Genomic DNA, 17,258 nt, shown 5'->3' with positions numbered 1-17,258 from the left:
GTACTTTTAGTAGAGATGGGGTTTCACTATGTTGGCCAGGCTGGTCTCGAACTCCTGACCTCAGGTGATTTGCCTGCCTCGGCCTCCCAAAGTGCTGGGATTACAGGTGTGAACCACCCCGCCTGGCCCTCCTCTCCTTTTCTAAAAGACAGCCAAGCACTATGACTAAGAGATGAAGCTTGAGGCTAAGATGCCTGGATGCACAATACGGTCTCTTCATGTGCTAGTTTCAGGACTTTGGGGAAAACTCCAGTCTTCTCATATAGAGGAATACAACAGGGTAATAAGAGTACCTTTCGGTAGGATCATCGTGAAGTTCAAATACATTAACATACATAAAATGCTTAGAACAAAACTTGAAACTTGGCATGTAGCACAAAAACTGCTTACTATCATTACTTGTACAAACTATCCTTACACAACCTATTCTATTACAAGCTACCAGAACATAGTCCATTTTATTCATTATTTTATCCCTAATGCCTACAGCCGTACTAGGTATATAATAAATATTCAATAAACATTTGTTAAACTAACGTCTTGGTGTATTAGCTCTACATCGGCTCTGCTCCCATTTAAGGCAACGTTTTATTTATTTAACAGATGATTTCTTCATTTAACAATCCTGGTAAAATGCCATTTTGTACTCTTGGTAACTTGTCTATTCTCTACATTGAAGTTGAGTTGGAGACTTTTTTTTCTTTCTTATTGCTCTTCTGGATTGCAGCTTTTAAAATTCAAAGCTGCCTAAAGGGCTGTTTAGGAGGTAGTGAGACCTCTATCACTAGAGACATTTAAACACCTGATAAGGGGTTGGACTGGGTGACGGTTTCCAAGTCTGCAATTTGTGATTCTATGACCTGTGTTCTCAGAGCACTTAATAAGGGCAGTTAAATGAAACATTTAGTTTAAACAGTTATCCACTTATAGCCTATATTAGGCTAAATGCATTTTGCATATGTTTAAGATGACTCTTATTATGGTAAATAAAACCTTACCATTTTCCTGATGCTCACAGGAGATTTTGTGACATCAGGTACTGGAAATGCATTTAAGTTCACTCGGCAATTGTTTAGTGCTTTACCACGTATTTTACCAGTCATTTAACTTGATCAATTTTTAATAATACAAATATACTGTAGAAAGTGACACTGCAATTTAGACAAGGGCACATAATATTTTACAAACCTCGAATCTGGAAAAGATAAAGTGCCTTTTTCCCCTCGCTACCCACAGATACAAAAATAAACACTTTAGCAAGGATTGAGGCAAGGAATCAGGAAGTCTGAGGCCTAGTCTTGGTTCTTCTATAGGTAAGAAGGACTGAGCGCTTTACATTTTGCTCTGTGTATGGAAATTCAAAGTGCAAAATAGTAGTATAATTTAATAGACACCAGGAGCTGGGCCCCTCTTGCACAATGCCATTCATAGTAAACCTATGAGGCATCAAGCGGCTATTAAAATAGTTCCCAACCCAGCAGAGAGACCCAGAGCTGGAAGGAACATTCTGACTATGCAGATGAGTTCAGAGCCTGGGAGAAAACAGGATGTGGGCTCCTGAGAATTGTAATAAAGACTGAAAGCATTTGCCTCCAGCTTCAGGGCTTCTGGGTGAAGTTCTGCTTCAGTCACCTGATATCTCTTCACCATGACATAAGCAAAGAGAATTCTTCCCGCCTGATGGTAGAAACTCACTGATAGCTGCCTCATGTTGACTTCCAGTTCAGAAAGCCTCTGTCTACTCTCTCTTGTTGATTGTTGATTCTGTTTTCTCAATGGAATCCTGTATCCCATTTACCTGGAGAAAAAAAAAAAAAAGGTACTTTCAAACAAGATAAAAATTAAAACTCCAATGAATCAATCAACCCTTACTCCTTTGCTCACTCAGATTGTCTTTTATGTCACTTTTGTGAGATTTTGAGTGTGCAATAGAAAATAAGGTTTTTGCAACAAGTTCAGACTTTTGCTGATACCTTTCCCCTCTCTACCTTACCTAAATTAGGTCCTTCCACTTTATGATGTCACGATACCCAGCACTTGCCCTTCACAGTACTTGACACATTTGGATGACTATTTCCTGAATGACTTTCTCACTCTCTAGATGAAAAATCTGTAAAACCAATGATCATGCCTCTCTTGTTTACCAGCTTTTATTCGCCCAGCAGCCAGCATAGTGCTTAGAACAGTAGGCACCCAGGAAGTATGTGGTTCAGACACTTATTCTGGCTTGTGTTTTATTTCAGCATACAGCAGTGTTGGGTTAGGTGGGGTGGTGTAGTCATCTGGTGATGTGGTTTACTTAAGCAGTCAGTGAGAATGTTCTGATCAAGATAAGACTTCACACTTCTCCCATTGACTTATTGATATCAAGTAAGTGCCAATTCTTTCGGAATTCCTGTCTTGTAATTTGTCTGCTAAGGTAAATGTGGATGAAGAAAAAACTGTTATAACAATTATACAGTCAAATGCATTGAGGAAAAAAAATGTACCATGCCTAACATTTATATCCTCTGGACATGCAGTAAGTCTCAGTGTGCTACTGACAGGTCAGTTTTTGAAAGTCTCCTAAGAAAACCAAAGAGATTTGGAGTTCATTTTGAAATGAGTGGAAGAGAGCTTACAGTGGGTTCTTTTATCCCTCTTAAGTTAATTCAATGTGCTACTTGTAGCTTGGGTTTGATCTGAGGTATGAATCATTCATTAGGTAAACGGCTTAAAGGCACTGGATCTAAGTCATGCACGTTGCACTGTGGTTGGTGAAAATATCAGATTTTTGGCGATGATTGGTGGAAATATATCACCTCTTTCTTGTATCATAATGTAACTTTTTTTTTCTTTTTAGACGGAGTTTCGCTCTTGTCACCCAGGTTGGAGTGCAATGGCACGATCTTGGCTTACTGCAACTTCCACCTCCTGGGTTTAAGTGATTCTCCTACCTCAGCCTCCCGAGTAGCTGGGATTACAGGCACGCACCACCACGCCTGGCTAATTTTTGTATTTTTAGTAGAGACGGGGTTTCACCATGTTGGCCAGGATGGTCTCGATCTCTTGACCTCGTGATCCTCCCGCCTCAGCCTCCCAAAATGCTGGGATTACAGGCGTAAGCCACTGTCCCTGGCCAGTAATTCTTATTTATTTCTTTTCCTCTTTTCTACCTCTCCCCACTCCTCTTCCCCACTTCTCCTCCTGCACTCCCTACTCTTTCTTCTTCTTTTTTATTCCCTTTCCCACCCCCTACCTCCTGAGTTGGCCTTTTCTGGCTGTGTAGGACAAATACCAGGTAATATTCAAAACATGCTCTGAAATATTCTACAATTCAGAGACTTGGTCAAATCAATTTTGGTCATTTTCTATCAGGACGGCAGATATTAAGTTTCCAAACTCAGAATGCATTACTAGGATAAACCTGTGTGGAGTCCTTTAAATTCCTTAAATAGCCAAAAACAGGCAGTTAGATCTTTCTTCCTTTTTTTTTTTTTTTTTTTTTTTTTTTGTGCAAGTGACTGCAACCACCATGCTAAACTAATTATATCATTTCCTAATTTATTTGGAATGTGTATTTGTAGAGCTATACGTGTATACATATCTATCTATACTTTTAAGGAAAATGAAGTCAATAGTCACCAATTTTTCTTTTTTTTTTTAAAGTCAAATAATTCCAAATGCAGTAGACCTTTTCCAAATGCATAAGAACCTGAGAAGGGTGGATTTGCGTGCTCTGAGGATCTGATTTTCTAGCTCGCTTACTTCATTCACTTCACCTCCATCTCGGGGCTCGGATCATTCCTGATAAGGCACTTGGACAATTGGTTCTGGTTTCAACTGAAGTCTTGTGGCCTTACTTTATTTATTTAGATTTTGTTGTGGTTGTTGAATATTACAGTCTGCTAATGCCAGTTTCGAAGATGAGGTTTTTATTTTCCAGGTTTTCTGTCTTTCATCTTCTGTGGTCTACAGCTTCACATCGGAGAGTTCTCTTGAAATAGGGACTGTTTTGTGCCACTAGCAAATACACTGATAAATGCTAAATGGGGCTTACCGGGAATCATTTGGTCACAGGATCTTAAGGCACCGCTAGGCATAATTATTGTCTACAACTGGTCAAGCCTGAGACATTCTGTTAATATTCCTTTAAAAGACCAAGACATGGAATAGTGTGATGGATATAATCGCTCTAAAATGAAGTTCTTTTGTCGTATTAGAAACAAGGGTTTATTTTGGGGGTAGAAACCAAGATAGTCCTACTTGTGTTGTATTCAGCCTTATAAAAGATTTTTTATTTCTTTAAAAAACAACCAAGCCATAATGACTCCTATTTTCTTTCCATATTTGAAACAACTGGTGATCAAGAAACAGTTTAACCCAAATTCCAAATCTTTGAACACATATAGGAAATGTACCACTTTAAAGGGGGGTGGGCAGAATTCACTGGGCCCTAAGGAGCCTATATTCTATTTCTCCCCTGTCTTTCCCCCTCTATCTCTATCTCTATTTCCATCTCTATCTCCTGTCTTTTCCTTTTGTTCCCTACTATAATGAGGAAGAAGGATAAAAAAAGTGATTTGGCTGGAACAGATCGGAACTGAGTAAAGTTGAACAAACACAAATCTTCCACAATGAAATGTAAATTTGTCTAAGCTATAATGCCAAATATGTTTTTTTTTCTTTCTTTCTCAATGGTAGCAATAACAGAGAAGCAGATTGGCCCCATGATCAAGAGGGAACTTTGCCCAACTCCTGGTCTTAATGAAACAGAGACTTAAAAAACAACAGCAAGCTTCACATGGTCTGGCAGAGATTCAGAGTCTCAATCTGAGCAAGGCTTCAGGAAACCTCTCTACCCACTTTGCTCTGTTTTTTTCTTTTCTTTTTCCTATTCCATCCTTTATCTCCCTGTACTATCAGTGTTTTCTATGTGAAATTTTCTTGATGTTTCTTAATGAGGGAATCAATTTGACTTGAGACTGCATCAGATCCAAAGCATAAAGAATGGTACCCCTTGGTCATATCCACTTTGATAAGGTTACTCAAGAGTTTCCCTTCCGTGAAAGGTGGGCACAGGAAGTTCTGCATTCTCATTATTTGTCTTTGATCTATGTGCTCCCCCTCACCTCCACCCAAGAGTGAAGCTGAGAGTTTTGCTTTGAGAAAATGAGGTTTTGCATCCTGATGAGATGAAATGGATCAACAGACTTGGGCAATTACACACCTGGATCATGTACCCTACTGCATCCTGTATTGGGTTTGCTTGTATCTACTGAGCTTGACCGTGAGAAGACCCTATGGCCTGGGTAGTGTTGGTTAAATAGAGCAGGCATTTCTCTTGTTCCTCACTATACTCAGAATGTTGAAAGTATTATGGATTTGAGGCATCTGGTTGTTTGGTTGAGGAACATGGAACATAGGACATTGATATCCCAAGACAGTGCCAGTGATTTTCAATATTTCTGAAGTAGCAGATCCCTCAGCTGTGTTTTTAAGCCCTGGAACACCAAAACCCAGTGAGCTGTTGTGGTAAGATGTGGGTAGATGATGGAATAGAAATGAATACAGGTCACTGTACGTCGAACTGAAAGCCCTCTGACATGAAATTTAAATAATCTTAGGAAATAAAGCATCATTCTGGTTATCCCTATTTGCCCAGTGAGAATTTTACCCAAATCATTACAAGTGAATAATTATTTAGTTTTCTTTAGAAGTAGTTCTGGAAGAAAACAAATCTTAGGATATACTTTCGACACCCTTCTTTGGAAATGTCTCTTAATATGAAGCCATTGGCCTTTTGTAGCATTTTTTCCTTCTTTCTAAGTGAAAGATCTCATGTTTTAACACTTTATTTTTCCCCTTAACATTGGCTTATGACAGTTGATGAACTGGCTTTCCAAAATGCTAATTCAAACTTACTATTCCTTCCAGCCATCAGTCAAGCTGCATTAGATTTTCCCAGTTGATAATTTCCAGTTCCAGTTCTGTGAATCCAGTCTTCTCAACCTGTCATCACCTAAAATATTAGTTTTAAATTGAATAATAAAGCACATTACATCTCTATCAAATGCAGATAAAATAGCATGACACCTAATATTTTTATAGTTCTCTATGTGAAATGATTTTAAGAAATTTTCCAAAATCATTTTCTCCTCAAACATGAATGGTATGAATCACTTGAGATCACCTGAGTCATCTTTTAATAACATAAATTATGTCCAGCTTTCTGGGTCTCTGTTTACCTATTGGACTTGAGTCTACAGTCTGTGAGATATCTTCAGTCCCATCCTCTCCCAACAAGCACCAAGTTTCACAAAATATGTCTTCTTAGACTGTATGAATTGTTTCTACTTTTCTACCCTGTTCTCTTTTCTGGGGCAGAGGTTGGAGGGAGGGAGGATTTACTTCAACTCTTGAAGTTGGGGCATAAGTTCCATTGGGAGTTTCTCTCGTATGTTGTCACCATTTCGGAAAGCCATTTGCAATGTTGGCTGAGGGTTATATGGGGGAGAGGGAGAGAGAGGGTTGCAGAAGGAGATGACTCTGACAGCTCTATTCATGAATAGTATTGGCTAGTAGAGAAAGAAGGCCGGACATAGATATTCCAGAAAAATTCACTTGCTTCCTGAAGCAAAAGCTATGGAGCCAGCATAGTTAAATACCTAGTACTTTCTAATTGAGATGCTGTGTAGCTGTATAGTTATGATACTAGCTTTGAAGCCAGACTGCCTGGCTTCAAATTCCAATACTACTTAACAGCTGTGTAATGTTGAATAAATTACTTAACTTCTCTGTGTCTTACTTTTCTCATCTGTGAAAGAGAGTTAGTCTCCTACCTTTTAGGGTTTTGTGAGAATCAAATGTTAATACAAAGATATAGTAGCCTATAATGAGGCTTCAATAGGTGTTAGCTACTCATGATTGAATAGAACTTCTTGGTTTCACCTTCCAAGAGAGCACTTCACCCCAATTTGGTATCAACCTGCCAAATGCAGAAACTAACTCCCATATTAAATAATCTGATCTTAATTCATGTAACTGAATTGTCTCATTGATTTTATTTCCCCAATGAACTTAAAATTGGACACTTAATGTGAAATATGGAACTTAGAAGAATTAAAGATTTGAGTTATATTAATAATCCATCCATCTACTCATCCAATGAGCATTAGTAGATGATCTATTTTGTTCTGAACTCTAGGCCCTTGGGGCAAATAAAGACCAACACTTTGGGAGGCTGAGGTGGGAGGGTTGCTTGAGCCCAGGAGTTCAAGACCAGCCTGGGCAACACAACAAAATCCCATCTCTACAAAAAATATAAAAAATAGCTGGGCATGGGGGTGCATGCCTGTGGTCCCAGCTACTCAGGAAGCTGAGGCAGGAGGATTGTCATGTCAATGAAAAGAGTCAAACTCTGTAAAATATCTGAAGAGATTTATTCTGAGCCAAATATGACTGACCATGGTCCATAACACAGCCCTCAGGAGGTCCTGAGAACATGTGCCTAAGATGGTTGGAGTACAGCTTGGTTTTATACATTGTAGGGAGACATGAGACATTGGTCAAATACATTTAAGAAATACATTGATTTGGTTCAGAAAGACGGAACAATTCAAAGGTTGGGGGCAGGGAGCTTCCAGGCTATAGGTAAATTCAAACATTTTCTGATCGACAATTGGTTGAGTTTGTCTAAAGACCTGGGATCAATAGAAAGGAAATGTTCAGGTTAAAATAAAAGATTGTGGAGACCAAGGTTCTTTTGAAGTCTTATAGTGGCAGCCCTTAGAGACAATAGATGGCAAATGTTTCCTATTCAGACCTTCAAAAAGGTGCTAGGCTATTACTTAATCTCTGCAGGATTGGAAAGGCCTGGAAGAAAAAGATCTAACTAAGTTAACACAGATTATTTATGCATACACATTTTCCCCTACCAGGGACAGCTTTGCAGGGCCATTTCAAGATATGGCAAAGAAACATGTTTGGGGGGAAAATATTTTGATTTTCTTCCTTGTCTCATAATGTTATGCCAGAGTCATATTGGAAAGTAGGACACAACATATAGGGTTAAGTAAAACCCATCTAGTGAGAATTTATGGTTTATAGGGCCTGACTCCCCAGACCCCTTAGATAGGAATTTGGGCAAGATTAAAAACAAAACAAAGCAAAACAAAACAAAACAAAACAAAACAAAAACAGAGCTTAGTCCTCAGTCACAAAGGTGAGTGATGAGTATCAATGATGGAGTTGCCAGAGAAAATACAGGAAACTGTTAAATTTGAATTTCAGATAAACAATGAGTAATTTTTTAGTATAATTATGTCCCAAATATCACATGTACTTTTGGATGATCTGATGACTCCTAGTACCCTCTTCCTCTCTTCCTTAATCTCTGATGCCACTGTTGGCATTGGTAGGACCAGCAATGCCAGATGGACTTATTTAATTGGAGCCTCAGATAAGCTTTCTTCCTTGTAAGTCAAGAACACCTTAAAGAAGTTTTCCAAATCCTAGACTACAGTTCTGTATGTGGCAGAGAGTTTGTCCATTTACAAAATCTGCTGGGCATTCTTCCCCTACACATAAAAATTTTAATCACAGCCACTTCCAGTGGGAAAAAAAAAGGGCTTTCTAGAATAAAACTATTTCTAAGTTTTTCACCAATTCTCTGTGGAAATCCATGGGAAATCTACATGGTCCACATGGAGCAGAGCAGCAGGATTTATAAAACACCTTTTAGATCTACCCCAAATATTTGCATGCATACACACACACACACACTAAGTAGCATTCATCTCTTGGAAAAACAATGACTGCCTGTTCACTTCTTAGGCAGGGTGTGATTAACTGTAACATCCCTTGCTGCCTTGAAGATCTTGCACCTGAGTGTGTGTGCTCTTTTGGGATCTAACTGAACCTTCCCAGACTGGGTGGTTTCCTGTCTGGGCTGAACTCACAAAACAAGGGAGCTGCCGGAGCTGAAAATAGCACTTGGCCTGATGGCTCAAGCACTGACCAAAACTGGAAAAGTTCTGGATTTCGGGGGGAATAGAACACCCCAACATCAACAAAGTACTTAATGGACTCACTAATGATGTCATAAACCTAGAGAATAAGAGTTGGAATTTCTCTGTTTAGCTCCTTCTCTTATACCACAGAGGTTTCATGATTTAATCTGTCTTGTGGTTCTTCCACTTCCCATGCCCAACCTTGTCAACACCAACTGCCAGCAACCTTAGTGCTGTGACACTACTGCTAGAAAAAAAATACTTGATTTGACAATTCTAGGAAGTTCAATGCCTGCATACAGGTAGTGTTCAATAACTGTTGAATAAGCTGCAAACTAAAGAGTCTACCACTATTACTAGTCTGTGTTGGTCAAAGTTAGATATTATAAAAATGAGAAAAATACCATTAAATGTCTTAAAACCAAGTGGGAAGAGTCTCACTTAACCCATATTCCCCAAAGAGGAGGAGGTTATAATGTATGACAAATCTATTAGATGTATTCTGCTACTTTTCTAGGTGGCTTAGACAAAGGGATGTCTTTCCCCTCAACATGCATAAGTGGCCTTTATCTGTTCTAAAAAAGTTTTCATGAAATTTCAGTGTCCCAGTACTCTCCTCCAAATATCTGTCCGAAGAAATAATTAGGTTCAGCAAGGTTTTGCTGCAACATGGGGTAGAACCGCCTTGTGCATGTGTTATGGGTCCTAATTGATTGTCACTTGTAAAGTGATTTGTGGTCTGGACAAGATATTCCATGAGTATATATGTGTTTTTCTTCAACAAAACTTTCCACTGAGTAATGACTAACCTTTCTATTTCAGTGGAGCCACTGGTAACTGATGAAATGCGAAGGAGCCAAGGCTCACAGCTCAGATTTTGCAGCTATGATCTTGAGCTGCTTCCATTTCCTTTTTAGAAACATCAGGCTACATACTTTTCTGTGTCTATTGAAAAACTCCAGTTTGTCATTTCTTCTTTCACCACTTCTGGGTTATTTTTTCTTGGCTGCTATTGAAACTTTTTCATACCAGGCAACATTGGAGGTAATCAAATAGTTAAGATGCAGAGAGAAGAACAATAGCTTATTTTCACATGGTAAAGCGAGTGACAGGTTGTAATTTGGGAACTTTTGATGTAATAGAGGAAATGATTATGGACTATCAGGAAGTCTTTAAGTGTGCGTACACTTATGGCAATTTATCAATAGCTTAAAATTTTTTTTTCTTGCTGTGCATACTTATTTATGTAGAGAATATCCAGATTCACATGGACCAAAATATAAGCTGAGCGCCAAAACTCTTGACAGTATGATAAAGACAGATAATAACAAATGTTGGCAAGAATGTGAAGATACCTAAAGCCTCCTACATGGCTGTTGGGAATGCAAAATATTGTAGCCATATTGGAAAGTAATTCAGCAGTTTCTTAAATGTAAACGTAAGTTTACCATGACCCAATAATTTTACTTCTGGGTATTTACCAAAAAATAAATAAAAACATACATCCACACAGACTTATATGTAAATGTTCATAACAGCATTATTCAAAATTGCCTCAAAATGTAAACAATCCAAATGTCTATCAATTGGTGAATGGATAAACAAAATGTAGAGTATCCCACACAATGGAAAATTATTTGGCAATAAAAAGGAACAAAGTACTGATACATGCTGTAACATGGATGAACCTTAAAAATATTTTATTAAATGAAAGAAGTCATATGCAAAAGACATGTTAAGAATTATAAATATTGTATCATTCTATTCATATGAAATGTCAAGAAAAGGTCAATGCATAATAATGGAAAGTAGATTATTTGTTGCCTGATGCCATGCATAATTATTATTACTATCTCTATAAACTTTGAGATACTCCTCTGTTAGAGTTTACGAGCCAACAGGATTCAATTAATAGATGTCTGACTTAATGAGCTTTTTGGGTGTTCCACGTTTCTGAAAGCTTAGTGGGTCAACTCTTAATAATCAATTTACTTTGCACACCTAGGGCTTGATGAGATTTGCCAAGCAAAAGAAGAAGAAAACACCTTGCTGATATAAAATACCCCAAATAAATTTCATTGTGATCTGACCAGATATGGGGCTTTTCCTGATGGACAGATTGCTTGAAAGCTGTGTGGTCTTTTATTCACAGCTGGTGGATGGATGTTCAACCTATCAGGAATGGTAACAGGCAGGTTTTTCTAGGAGCTGTTAGGCAATGCCTATGTCAGCAGCTCCCAGCATTTGCTATAGTGGTACTCAGACTTTTTCCTTTAGAATAAATTCACTAAAAAATTAGGCTAATTAGGACAAGCATGTTTAAACAATGCAGGACCAATATCCCATTTATCTAGGAATTTGGGGAAAAGTAGTCAATTTTCCTCTTGACTTCATTATTTCTATGTGAACTTGACCTATGGTTTCAACAGCATCTTCATGTTTATTGTATTTTACATGTCACACCTTATAAAATAGCTGGAAGGTGACATAGTGTGACCTAAGGGGTTAAGTTTGTTTTACCAATATGCCTTCAGCATCACAGTGTCTTGTGGGTGTTTACTGTCTTCACCATGGGACCTCTGGATGAACAGTCTAAGTGTCTTCACTTCAGCAGGTGGGAGGCACTAACAGGATTAGAAAACCCTCTTCACGGTCATGGTTCCTCATAGAAATGGCGTGTCCTGGGACCTTTTTCCTTGCCATCATACTATGAACTCTGCCTTTTGTTCTCCAACCAATCTAAGTACTCCTTGAGATAATCAATGGGGTTTCCATCAAGTGGAGAAAGGTTTTGCAATATGATCCAAATTCATGGAGAAGTTCCCAAAGGTCACAATTCAGCCTTGCCTTAAGGATCACAGTTATTTCATCTGCCCTTTCTACTTACAGATGAAGATATTGAAGCCCAAAGATTGCCCAATTATCAGTTACCAATTATCAGTTACCCAATTCACCAAAACAATAGAAATGTCTGGCAGAAACAGAGCTATAATTAAAATTTTCTAACCTAACCCAGTCTTCTTTTTCCTGTGAACACTACTTCCTAGTCTTCAATGTTACTGCAGGGATTATTTTGTTTAATTTCAGAGCTTTGGGTACTCTTGTTCTTCAGTGTAAACTTCCAAATGATATGCTTTTTAAAAAAATACAAGAAATTACTTCTGTGGCCTCAGTACTCCTGAGGGGCTGTATGTTTGTTTCAGTAACAGAAAATCGGGAGTCACAGTTTTGTTCGTAAATGCTAACTGGAATGTTTAATGTATAACTGAACTTCGACATGAGATCTTTACCTTGTACTATAAAAAGTCAACCATTTTCCAGAAAATTAAGTATTCTCTGTGTTTCCAGTCTCAGAGTATCATATTGTAAATCACCAAACACAGGTTTTTAGAGTTCTTTCAATGAATGTCTTCTCAAGATGGAATCCTGTATTAGCTAATGGCATTTCATGTTTTGACAGAAATGTACAATTCTAGTACACAATTCTAAAGTTCTAATTAGAACTTTAGAAATCCTACAGTTAAAGTACATGTTGTCAAGGACACCATGTGCTTCAAAGTCAGCAAGTACTAAATACAAAATAGACAGGTTTTAACTTTTCTTAGAATGATTAGTTATAACATTGTTCAGGTAGAAGTTTTGCCTAAATTTTAACCATATTCTATCTACTATGACATGAGCCCATTCACATAAGATTTGCTCTCATTGAAAGCTGCAAGAGTGCTTAGTTATAATAAATGCTTAATTTATTCTCATTTGCAAAAAAGCAATTGAAGAAGCAAATAGTTCTTCAACTGGGAATGGATCTTTAGGGGAGCAAACTTGGAGGAAAGGAAAATTGATAAAGAACTAAGTCAAGAGGAACTGAAGAAGATCCTGTTGATCCGGCAGGTGTTGCCAAGAGCAAGAAATAAAGGAGTCAAGAGAATCTTCATCATATACTCCGGTTTCTGTAAGACTGTGCTGGGAAACATGGCTCACTCAACAGTTTTTGTGAAATAATTAGGTCTGAAACCGTGCTAGATTGCTTGCGAGTTACAAAAATAGATGAGACCAAGGGCCTATCCTAAAGGAACTCGCAGCTCCTTGAGCAAGGGATAGGTGCCCATTAGGAGCTGGATGATGTTCCCTGCAAATTCATAGGTTGAAATCCTAACCTCCAGTACCTCAGAATGTGACTGTATTTGGAGATAGGACCTTAAAGAGGTAATTAAGTTAAAATGAGGTCCTTAGAGGGGACCTACTCCAATATGACTGGTGTCCTTATAAGAAGTAGAAATTTGAACCTAGGTGCATGCAGAGGGAAGGTGATGTGAAGACAGAGGGAGAAGACAGTCATCTGCAAGCAAAAGAGACAGTCTTCAGAGGAAACCAGCCCTGCCAGCAGCTCGGTTTCAGAATTCTAGCCTTCATAATTGTGAGGAAATATATGTATGTTGTTTAAGCCCAGTGGCATTTGTTATGGCAGCCTCAGCAGACTAATATGCCTCCAAATAACTACAGTGCAATGTAAACATAAGGGCCATACTAGAGGCACTGAGTTAAGAGGAGGGGAAGATGATGTCCTTGTTTGAAAATCCAGAAGGGCTGCATAGAAGAAAAGGCATTTGAACTTGAAAGATAAATAGGATTTGAAATGAGAACATTTGGGGAGTAGGCATCTAAGCAAAAGAAACAAGATTTTAAATGTTTACACAATTCCGCAGGATATTTGGAACAATCCAGATTAGCTGGGATGTGTGCTTACGAAAGAAGGAAACCAAAGAGTGGGAAGAGGAAGATGGTACTGAAAAGGTAATTTAGACTACATTGCAGATGGCCTTGGATTCTAAGCCAAGGAACATGGAGTTCATATAGTTAGTGTGCACTGGATGTCCTCAGGTTTATTTTTAATTTACTAGTTAACAAATATTTGTTAAGTGTCTGCTTTGTGCCAGGCACTGGCCTTAATAAGCTTGGAGTACTTTAATAAAGCAGTCAGACATCTCTGCTCTTGTGAAACAGAGACAGGCAAGAGACCATCTACATAATAAGTGACATGTTTATGATACAAATTAATGTATTATTTCAATCATAATTATATTAAGCACAATATATTTTATAGTATGTTGGAAGAAATAAGTTCTATGGACAAATATGTAGCAGTGCATGGAGTATCAGGGATGCCAGGAGTGGAGGGATGTGTTGTAATTTAAGTAAAATAGTTAGAGCAGAAGATAAGGTTGAGATTGAGAAGATGGCATTTGAGCAAATCTTGAAGAAGGTGAGAAAACTTACCGTGAATGCTACATGACAGAAGAATATTCCAGGCAGAAGGACCAGTCAGTGAGAAGATAAAAGCAATCTGTTGTATAATGCGATTAGGCATGCATACAGGGTATTATACAATAGCTGTCCATTGACAAAAATCGATGAACGCTGATACTTTTGTCAGAATAATAACAACCATTTTTACATGAATGCTAAGCTGCATTAATTGTGACTTCTGAATGCTTTAAAATTGATGCTCTTAACATTTTGCCCTTAAAACAACCCTGTGAGGTTGGAAGGAGCAGGTAGAATTATTTCTATTTTATAGATGGTAAAATGGAGTCCCAAGACTTTATGGGATTTGCTCAAGGTCAAAACAAGATCTTGGAGTCTCTGTACCCAGGGTAGAACAACGCCTCTCTGTTGGTCCTTAGGGCCTCTCCAGAAAGGGACATAATGAAGTTCTCAGACAAAGAGTGGGAGGACTCCTATAAAAAATAGTGACATGACGTCAGGACCTCAGGAAATGCCACCTCCACCCCATCCCTTGTCCCCTGCGTGAGTTACATGTAACTACTGACTCTCTCTTCAGGAACCTCAAGTCCTCTACTGGCATCCCAAATGAGAACAGTTGTTCCTCACACATAACATTCTTTCTTCTTAATGTTGATGAATGGTGGAAGGAAAGAATATGATTCTCTGATCCTTGAACGTTGGTGTTTGCCTGGCCTTAGGGCCAAAAAATTATTTAGATGCCCAAAATGGTGAATCCTGTCCTTATCTGAGTAAGGAATTTGCTTTTATTTAATGATCCTCCTGCAGTACCTAAAGAGAAGATAAGGAATCTATGGGAATGTGTAATGACAAATGAAAACCATCTGAATACACAGAGCAATGCAGACACACATTCCCCTGGGGTAAATGCTGTGACAGGTAAGCTGCTCTAGGCCTCACACTGGGGGAAGGTCCACACCCATCTAACCACCCTGAGTAGCAGAGTTCTTCTAAAACTGTCAGGCAGTATGCCATCTGAAATGGCCTTTTGGAGATAGAGCAGCATGAGTTTTTTTTTTTTTTTTTAACTGAAATATGTAAAAGTTGAATTAGTGAATATGGGTTTAAAAAGAAATCATTGGCTAGGGAAGGTGGTTCATGTCTGTAATCCCAACAGTTTGGGAAGCTGAGGTGGGAGGATCACTTGAGCCCAGGATTTCATGACCAGCATGGGCAACATAGTGAGACCTCATCTCTACAAAAAAATAGTAATAATGAATTAGCTAGATGTGGTGGCATGTGCCTGTGGTCCTAGCTACTCGGAAGGCTGAGGCGGAAGGATCACTTGAGCCCAGGAGGTTAAGGCTGCAGTGAGCTGTGATTGTGCTACTGCATCCAGCCTGGGTGACAGAGTGAGACCCTGTCTCAAAATGAATGAAAGAATGAATGTATTTCCTTGTAATTTATCCTTAAAGCTGTATCTATTGACCTTTTATCATAATTATTGTTTATAAGCTATAAGAACTCTTTGGTTAAAACAAATAAAGTAAATCCATTTAACTGTATTCTGTAGTGTGTTTTGCTAAGTTGGCTAGTGACAAGGGCAAAATAAATAATTAAAAAGCATTATTACTAACAACTTGATGAAAAAGGATCTTTTATTTTCTTCCCTTTTCCCCCATGCCCAGCCTGGTTACTGAGACCAAGTACATTGCCTGGTGTCTATCACATAATTTTCTTGTATAGGATGTATAAAAAAAGAAACAAATTCCTCCAACATTTTTACATTTTCCTCACAAAGAAAGGCTCAGATCCCTTAGTTTTGCTTTAATCATCTGCCTTATGACAAGTCCACAGATTCCCCAAATAACTGTCTCAAATTAGATTAAAATTTTAATTCCACGTTGGAATATTGAGTCAAAATGCCTCTGGCGATTTCAGGGTCCCTTCTTGCTCTATTCTGAAGACAGCTCCTATGACACTAATTCAAGGATCAGTGGCTGGATTAGAGAAAAAATGGAAAACGGTTGTTGCAAGGGTGTCAACTGCTTGGAATGCTGCCGGCAACCGTGTTCTGAGGTTGGCAACCAGTACTTGTGAGGAGTGATGTGCTTGCACTTCGGGGAAATATCTCCAAAGGAGCCACCTCATCTGTATTGGGATTGAGTTGCATCTAGAACAGGCTCCTTGGCCAGCTTTCTTCTGTATGGAACCCATGATAGGCCAAAGCGTGGATGGCTTTGCAGGATCTGGGCCACACTTTGTTGTTGTTGTTGTTGTTGTCGTTTGTTTGTTTGTTTTGAGACAGAGTCTAACGTCTCACTCTGTTGCCCAGGCTGGAGTGCAGTGGCGCAACCTCTGCTCACTGCAACCTCTGCCTCCCAAGTTGAAGTCAAGCGATTCTCCTGCCTCAGCCTCCCGAGTAGCTGGAATTTCAGGCATGCAGCCACCATGCCTGGCTAATTTTTGTATTTTTAGTAGAGATGGGGTTTCACCATGTTGGCCAGGCTGGTCTTGAGCCCTTGACCTCAGGTGATCTGCCCACCTCAGCCTCTTAAAGTGTTGGGATTACAAGTGTGAGCCACCGTGCCCGGCCCACACTTTGTATTAAAGCAACATGGTCATTGTTGAACTTCCACCAGCAAGCTGCTGACATTTTGTTGACAATTTACCCTCTTCCTCACCTACTCTCTCCCACTCAGCCTCCAAATTCTCAGGGTTACCTGTTCACACCCACTCTCCTTCTAATCTGCTCTCAGGATGTCTGGGAGTGTGGCCCAAGGATAGGGAGTGATATCAGAGGGTGGGAAGAGGTTACAGACTGAACAGGGAGCTGTTTGTGGGCTAAAAGATGTGAGATGTGCTCACCAGACTCCCTAGGCTTTCTGAAAGCATCTGAATGTCTGTCCAACTGCAAGCTACGTCACGGAAACAGGACTGCCCTGAGGGGCTCTCCAGTATGAATGCCAGGGCTGCCAGATTCCGCAGACAAGAATAAAGGGCATCCAGTGAATTCTGAATTTC

The 17,258-nt window shown here is 39.1% G+C and overlaps 1 long non-coding RNA gene across 1 annotated transcript; it reads right to left on the bottom strand.

The window, feature by feature from the left end:
• Nucleotides 1-1,264: 1,264 nt before the first annotated feature.
• On the bottom strand, nucleotides 1,265-17,191 carry LOC129051102 (uncharacterized). The gene is made up of 3 exons (XR_008515150.2): nucleotides 17,103-17,191; nucleotides 5,905-6,001; nucleotides 1,265-1,798 (listed from the first exon to the last, which is right to left on the bottom strand). It is a non-coding gene; the product is annotated as an uncharacterized LOC129051102 (long non-coding RNA).
• Between the last annotated feature and the right edge of the window lie 67 nt (nucleotides 17,192-17,258).

The sequence above is a fragment of the Pongo abelii genome, chromosome 19 (genome assembly GCF_028885655.2).
Source record: "Pongo abelii isolate AG06213 chromosome 19, NHGRI_mPonAbe1-v2.0_pri, whole genome shotgun sequence".
Classification (NCBI taxonomy): Eukaryota; Metazoa; Chordata; class Mammalia; order Primates; family Hominidae; genus Pongo; species Pongo abelii.
Note: the sequence above shows the minus strand (reverse complement) of the source record. Positions and strands in the feature narration are given on the sequence as shown.